Raw genomic sequence first — 8412 nt, 5'->3', positions numbered from 1 at the left:
TCCCCCACCACCCCTTCGAAATGGGGAAAAATCTAAAAGTGGCTTCGACCAAACGACGAAGGCAACATGCAACGTAAATGCGGGTTCGCAATAGCGACATTTTCCAGCAGATGCGAAACCTTTGTCCTCGCCGATGATGATGATGGTGGTGATGGTGATGGGAAAAGATGACATCCTTCCGATGCAGCGTGATAAATAGAAAAAGCTTTTTCATCATCGCCTCCTGGTGGGCTCCCTGCCGCGTGTTCCACCGTCACGGAAAACAAAGGAAAAGTCACGGTGGTTGTCAAAAGGATGCTCGAGCTACTTCTCGCAGCTTCTTGAACTTAAGCCATCCTCCATTGCTCTTCCGAAAGTCAAAGTCAATAAATCAATGTCGGAATCCCGGACCTCGGGAGGATGACCGTCAAACGTCACCCGAACTCGGGTGTGTGTGTGTCCTCCCCATCAGACACTTTGACGCAAGGAACATTACTCTCAGTGTGTGTGTGGGGGAGAAGTAGAAAAATTGGCACTTTCGACGTAAGAAAGCTTGAGATCGAGTTCGATGGACGGATGGATGGATGATGCGTCCGTCACAGATGAAATGCAGTGTCCAATCTAATAAATTCGAATCGCTGCACGACAAAATGCACCACGTGCTGGGCATGCAGTAGGGCGTAAATCATCGCCCGCCCATTACGCCACCCGTACCAGGAGATGGGAAAGTTTAGCTTGGAAACGCTACACATGGAAAATGCTGTAAAAAAAGGAAAGTAAAACCGAGCAAATCTCTGGTCGAATGTCCCTCTACATGTCTGGTGGTCTGGCTCAAGCCGTTCGCTTGTGATTTTTATGACGCTACTTATGGATCGGGGGGGGGGGGGGGGGGGGGGGGAAACCGTGTCCGTGTCCATTTGCCATTGGATCGATCGAACGGTTTTTCCCTTTTTACGTCTCCGTGCGCAATAAAATCACTACATGCCCAGTTCCATCAAGCCGGCGACATTTCTGCCAAAACTTTCATAGCGTACCCGGGGTGGTCTGCAAATCATGCTTTTCCTTCACCGCTCTATTTATGCTCCAGAACTTTTCCGACAGAACGCTCGGTCGTTAACTTCTGTTTGGGAAACGGAGGATTTCTGTTTTTCCTTACTCGAGGAAATCCAACGCATCCCCAGTAAAACAGGACCCTCGCTTTAAAGGTGGCTTTGGGAGTATATTTCTGATATCCTTGGGTTTTTTTTTCTTGAATTTTGGGGGTGGAAGGAGGAACAGGGAAACGATCAAATAAAAATCCCTCTCCCCCCCGGGGGTGGGGGGAAAAAAATCGCATCGCCCATAAATCTCTCCGCGACAAATGGACTACAACGGTTTCCTTTATCACTCATTTGCTTTTCTTCTTCTCCATTCTTTTTTTTTTCAGGTAAGATTCTAAACTCCCGTCGGAAGCGGCGGATTTGGATGACCTTTTCCCGAGTGGAAAGTGTCCCAATCACTGTGGCACGGACAGTTGTGACAGTATCAAGTGAGTTGAGCCATCCGGATCCGGATCCCTTTCGGGAAGTCCCCCGAAAAACTGCTGCTTCACTGACCGAAACAAAAATGGTTCGATGGTTGGAAAACAACAGGAAAAACCAACAGCTATTTTGGGGTCTGTTTATTGGTCTGGTTTTTTTTTCTTCTCCTGTCTTTCACAGTTGTTGAAATGTTCCATTTTCCTTGTCTTACCTTTCCCGGACAGCTTTTTTGTTTGTTCATGTTCTCTATTAACTCCGCCACCATTAAAAACCAACACCGAAAAAAGCTAGAATTGCCATTCCAGCAGAAGCGCGGGCTATGCTTCCGCGCACATTGAACGCCCAATTAATTCTGGTTTATGAGTTTCTCTTCTGTGTGTTTGCGTGTGTCTGTTTTTTTCTTTCACGTAATCCTCCTCCAGCCGGATTTTTTTCCAAAGACGCTCGACTCCTTTCGCTCGACGCACCCCGACCCCGAGTTGATGGAAGGAAAATCGTAATGTTTCCTTCGTAGTTCGGTTGCGCATCCGGTTGTTGGGGCGCGTTTTGCGTTAAGCATGCTGCAGGAAGGCAACGCTAGCCGGAAAAGCACCGTCGACGAAAAGTTGCCGACGAAATGGGATTGCTCGAGTTGAAAAATTACTTGTTTTCCTAAGGTCTTGCCGGGGCAACTTGCAATGGCGTTACAGTTACTTAATATTCTCACGCAATCCACGACGACACTCACTTCCGGCCTTGACTCGCTGGACCGTGTTATTTTTGGGACATTTATGAGCTTTTTTAGTGTTAGCTTTTGAGAGTGAAACAAGACAGAGAAAAATGACCACTAATGACTTTGCCAATAGACCACGTTTGGTTTTTATCGCCCTCATTTCTCTTCTTTGATTTCACCATCGTTGATCTTCATATTTATTACAAACCTTCGAACGATTTAAATTGTTATCATATACCACTTCCCTGTTTAAGGTACGATTTATTTAATGTCATTCCACATTGGCAAGATATGTCGTACTCAGTAGGCCTGGCATAGAAACATAAATTTAAAATCGTCAAATATTTTATTCAAGTGCAAATGACCATTGTTCAGCCGTAAAGTAAGTAATGAGCCACTCTGTCACACAAACGGTGGTCACTCTTCCAACCTCACAATCTAACGAGCCTGATCCTACTGCCTTTCCTTTTCCGTTTCCACTGACCCCACGACGCCGAGAAACTAGCCGGAATTATAAATTGATTTCCCCTGATGGCAGTGTCAACCGGTGGCCATCCGGAAAGGAATTGGGGCCGGTTGATGGACTTTCTGCCGGAAATGCGAACTTTTCAATGCGATCCCTTAAACCACCACCCGGACGATCCCGCCGCTCTTGCATCCGCACCCCGAAACTAGCTTCGGGGATCGGAATGAGCGCGCAGAAGCAAAAATAAAAGTAAACCTACACATCCAGTAACCGTTCCTTCCTTGCCGACGAGTCGTATTCCATCAAGGGCAAATTGCAGCTACCGGAGGGTTCATAAATTATGCTCTATCCCACGCCACGGGGGGATGCCCGGAGCCACAATGAGACTCAACCGACCGGAAACGCTCTATCATTCAGATCCTTAAGCCCGAAAGTACTGCACTCGGGCAAGGACATAATCGTCGGTTCTCTGTTGCCATCGACTATGTTGTGCCGTTCTTTCATTTGCGATTTAATTTGTGTAGTTTAGGTAATTTTATTACCCGCATTACCAAAGGATATCAAGTGTTGCTTAAAAGTAAAGTAAATAGAGTTGTGCAAATCTGATTCAGATTCATGAATCTGAATGAATCTCTGCCTTTTAAGGGATTCATGAATGTTTCGTCGAGAGATTCATGAGTCCTAAAGACACACCAACTGATGAAAACCAGCCAGAAATGGGTTGAGGGACTCTTTTTTTGTTTTTGGTCGCATTGTCCACGCCTATGAAAGAATCGGGGAGATTCGTGACAGATCCATGAAAGATTCATGAAGATTCATTAAGGTTTCGAAATATTCATTAAGCTATGAAGATTCGAATCCGCAAAGATTCATTAATCCATCTAAATGAATCTTAGGTGAAAAATTCATATGAATGAACCTTCCAAAATATGCATTAAGCACAACACTAAAAGTAAAGTAAAAGTTACTTAAGGAAAGAGGTGGGTAAATAATTTCACCCTAATCAGAAATTGACTCATTTCCGATGCTTTAAATTAAAACCTTAGTTACACGAACATAAAATGTCGAAACTTCTCTTTCAATCGAATTTGCGTACGTCCGCCATATTGATGAACTGAAACTGTGAAAATTCTCTTTGTTCGCGCCGTGCGAAAGAGAAAAACGCACTTCGAAAACACACAAAGTCACTGCATGCCATCGCTGCAAAGGGAAAACCCAGTGCGGTGCAGAAAATGGTAAATAATTAATTTAGTCAGACCAAATCTCATCTCATTCGGGAGAGGGGGCGGTGTCACCATCTATTCTGCTTACCGGAAACCAAACCAATGCTTCCGAGTGTCCTCCTCAGGAGGTTTGGTGTTTTGGGAAGCACGGAGAGGAGAAGGTGGGTAGAAACGGACCACAGTGATGCTGTTTGTGATTTGTGGCAGTATAAAGTTTTTTGCGGCTTCGGGAACGAACTCAACGTATGACACAACGACGACGACGAAGCCATTCAACAACGATGAGCGTCAGTTCGAGTAATCTCTTTCACGATCACTCACTCAACCTGGGTGTGATGCTTATTTGAATCATCACAACCTCCTTGAGTGAGCGACCGCGATTGACCGGAACGCCGAAATCCAATAACACCCCAACGTTTCCCGGGGGAAAAGAGTGGGCGCCCGCCATTAACGCGAAGTGTCGCGTCTGCACGCCGAACTGTAATAAATGGTTATGGGTGCTATTAAATTTACAGCAACAGTGCCCGGGAGGTCACGCGTAGGAAGACATCTTGCCAGTGGCCCGGAAATCGTAAATTACAAATGAACACCCACAACCCGGCAACCCGAGGAAGGATATCTGGCCTCATAAAACGTGTGTTTATGTAGCGAAAGGGAGATCAGGGTTCGAGAAAGAAGTAGACTAGATTCATAGCGAAAAACACACGAAGACGACGCCATGCGATTCAATTAAAATAGCCTAAGACCTTCTTCCACCCATTCGCTAGATAAACCTCAAACACTCCACCGTAGGATGCCATCACAAAACTTCCCACCCTCCTCTGTCCGGGAACGATCCGGAGCTCACAAAATGACTCCGGCAACGCGAGATATTTAAATTAACAGAAAATGTGCCTCGTAAATTAATTAATTATGACATTAATTACCCGTTTAGGTATTACTGCGAACACGGCGTGATCCCTTTCCCCCGTTCAGAACATCGCCACGAACGGTGTAAACTAGCCCGAGACTCTCGAGGATTGCATGAGGAAAACGGATACTATCACTTCGTGTCAATACGACGAACCTCACCCAAGAATGGGGGGAGGGAAAATCGAGCTATTTATGCCCGGATGGACGCGACGGTTTCATTTCGCTCGTAAAAAAAAAAGCTAAACCCCATCCAAGGGCTGCACGCGTCAACGTCTGAGTGGTTTAATTGGCCGGCGCCAGGGCAAAGAGGAACACTCAACCAAGTGATGATGATTTGCAAATTTTAATCTTCATAAAGCCTCCGTTCCGGTCACGACCGATCCCACCGGTCTCTAACCGGATCGACTACCAATTCCGGCTAATTTTCGCCGCAAAGTCATATTTTATCCACCACCTCGAGGAAAAGTAGGGTGGTGGTTTCCGGTGAAATTGGGATGAAAATTCATTTACGCTACCCCCCTAAATGGGCTCCGGATGGATGAGTTGCGCACCGCGTGTGGGGTGGAATGGGGGGGGGGGGGGAATTCTGCGCCTATGACTTGCCTGGGTTAATTGTGTTGTATGGTGATTAAGTGCGAATTACTTCTCGCCTTCTCGTTTGGTGATACAAAACCCCCAGAATGCCGGAAGATGTCAAATTAAGTCACAAATTTACGGGCCAAATATTCTGTTCCGTGTTACACAATGGCGACCAAGGGGGAAAACATTCCAACGGTGAGAGAAGTGAAGCGTTTTTTAAAATAAATTACTCCGCCTAAAGATGTGTTATGAATTCGGAGCTAAAGGAAACACCCACAGGAAGTGTTCAAAATCTAACTCTTTCTCTTCCGATGGGTAATAGAAATGCCTACCAATAAAATCTAACGACGCCTGTTTTGGGGGTTCTAAACCGCCAACCATCGTTAGCATACACCTCGGATCGATTTGTGGCAATCATCTACCCCCAAAAAACACCTTCCGAAACAACTTTCCCCCGCCATCATTTCGGCACCTTCAGCGTTATCCGATCGAGCAGTGAGAGCAGAGAGTTAAAGCGAAATAAAGCGAAGCATAAATTTTCCCACCCAACCCCCCAGAACACCCGCCTTCTGTCGGAACTCCCTGGTTCCCGGGTGTTCGTTTCGTTTACGGCCCATTTTGGTGTGTGTAAATTTTGCGCCACTTGAAGAAAAGACGGCGCGAGGGAGCGCAGTTTATTCAAATTTGATAACATATTTACCGCGATGGATGGCGCGACCCCGGGCCCGGGGGTGTGGGTTTGGTGGAGGAGGTGATCAGAAAAGATCGATGTGCCGATAAAAACGGGGCGTCCCCGGCAGAGTCGATGGTAAACACCATCGCTCCAGAAGCTGCACTTGCATCGATGCTTTCGTTTCGTACTTCGGAACGGGTTCACATACTTTTTTCTTATCGTTCAAGGACCACTGCTTTCGACAAAAAAAAAAACTAACACTTCCCAAACCAAAACATGCATCGCAAAAACCCCTTACGACATTCAAAATGCCGAACAAACATCCCAAGCGGAACACTTTCATCATGAACATTTTTCCACACGCATGACTTTCACATATTTGACCTTTCAAAAAATAAATTCTTTATTTAAACACGCTCGCATCTATCTGTATGTGTGTGTGTGTGTGTGAATTGCGCAATCAAGCTGTGGCATGACGAAAAATAAACGAGCATGGCGTTATCTGATTGTAGGTCAACAGAGCGTGAAGCCGATATAGCAGCGTAAGATTAACGCGGCAGTCGTGGCCGAGTGGTTAAGGCGTCTGACTCGAAATCAGATTCCCTCTGGGAGCGTAGGTTCGAATCCTACCGGCTGCGAAAATACACTCACATCTTTTTTCGTAGTTTAACACATGTTCTTTGACAAAGAAACCTTATTAAATTGCGTATCAATTAGAGTTGGGTAAATCTGATTCAGATTCATGAAGCTGAATGAATCTCTGCCTTATAAGGGATTCATGAATCTTTCGTCGAGAGATTCCAATCCTATTCTAAAGACACACCACCTGATGAAAATTCACCAGCCAAAAATGGGTTGAGGGACCCTTTTTTTTGTCGCAATATATGAAAGAATCGGGGAGATTTGTGACAGATCCATGAAAGATTCATGAAGACTCATTAAGGTTTCGAAAGATTCATTAAGCTTTGAAGATTTCGAATCCGCAATGATTCATGAAACCATCTGAATGAATCTTCAGTGAAAGAAGATCTAGTAACACTAGTATTAATACTTCACCGATAAGGGATAAGGGAAATCTTTAATGTAGTTTAAATCACGAAGGAAGAGTCAAGAGTATATATTGCACCATAATATCGCCAGAAACACTTGCATCCTTCACTCTAGTGCATGCAATAATTTCCAAGTAGTTCATATTACTTCACCGATAGGACGCAGTTCCTTCGTTCCTAAACGTTCGTTGGCGGTGTTTGCTAACTTCAAAGACGTTGAACTTACTTCGTCTCGGTTGAGTTTTCCCGATGCTGAAGCACTAAAGTAAACTGGTACCAGTGCTCTTCTCCCTCCACACCACCAACTTTCCATACCACGCCTCACCACGAGACGAGTTCGGGATGTACCTCGATGTCGAAGCTAATGTAGAGCTGCCGTTCGATTCATGGTGGTTCATCTTGAGCTCCACCCTTCTCCTCAGGGGCAGAGGCGACCAACGGAAGAGCGACGATTTACCCCCATAAGCATGCGAGACGTGTTAATAGTATGTGCTTTTGATCTGAGAGACTCGAAAAAGCGGCAGCACCATTCCCCAGCAGCGCCAATGAAAAACTCCACGCGAGTTTCCGAACCAAGGGAATGTGGGAAGGGGAGCAGCTTTGCACTCGTAAAGAACGGGTAGCCAAATATTATATGTAGCTCTCTGCCTCTACCCTACCCTCTACACAGCCTCGTCTCCGAACGTCGAGGCCTTTCGTAGCCCTCAAATAGCACATACATAAGTGATCATATCAAAACAAGCGACCGAACAGTGGGAGGCATACAAAACGGGAGGTACGATAACATGATGCTCCGGCTCAAGTGCTGTTAGTGTGCCCGTGCTCGGGGTTCCGAGCACAGCGATAAAAGGAAAGTGTACAAGCAAATTATCTTACAAGCTCGCAAACAACGTTTACAATCTCACCTCCGGAACGGCAAACGGGAGAAGGTCGGCGATGTCGGCTGGAGGCTGGCTTTGGATAAGATTTGCGCGGAGAACAATGAACCAGGAAGACGCTTTTTCAGGGAACACACCTTTGGCCATATTTCCTGTGCCAGATCTCAGCTAAAAAGGGGAATTTCAAACCCAAAGGAGTGGAAGCTCCAGAGAAGAAGTCGACACCGTTCGGGATAGCGACAAGATTTTACGGCTCAATTCAAATCTACTCCAACGTTTCCTTTCCTTTTGGAGGTATTGTCTTCCCTCTCCGTGAGTTCTCGAACGGCGGCTATATCTCTTGTGGTCCTTTTTTAGCCGATTCTTCCGACAAGCGACACCTACATACTTACTTACTTACTCAATCTCGCATAAAACATTC

At 45.8% G+C, this 8412-nt stretch overlaps 1 non-coding gene across 1 annotated transcript; it reads left to right on the top strand.

Annotated features, from left to right (window-relative positions):
* The first annotated feature begins 6620 nt into the window (after positions 1–6620).
* On the top strand, positions 6621–6702 carry Trnas-cga (transfer RNA serine (anticodon CGA)). Its single transcript has one exon. It is a non-coding gene; the product is annotated as a tRNA-Ser (tRNA).
* The last annotated feature ends 1710 nt before the right edge of the window (positions 6703–8412 follow it).

The sequence above is a fragment of the Anopheles ziemanni genome, chromosome 3, assembly GCF_943734765.1.
Source record: "Anopheles ziemanni chromosome 3, idAnoZiCoDA_A2_x.2, whole genome shotgun sequence".
Taxonomy (NCBI): Eukaryota; Metazoa; Arthropoda; class Insecta; order Diptera; family Culicidae; genus Anopheles; species Anopheles ziemanni.
The sequence above is the reverse complement of the archived record's forward strand: the minus strand, read 5'-3'. Positions and strand labels throughout refer to the sequence as shown.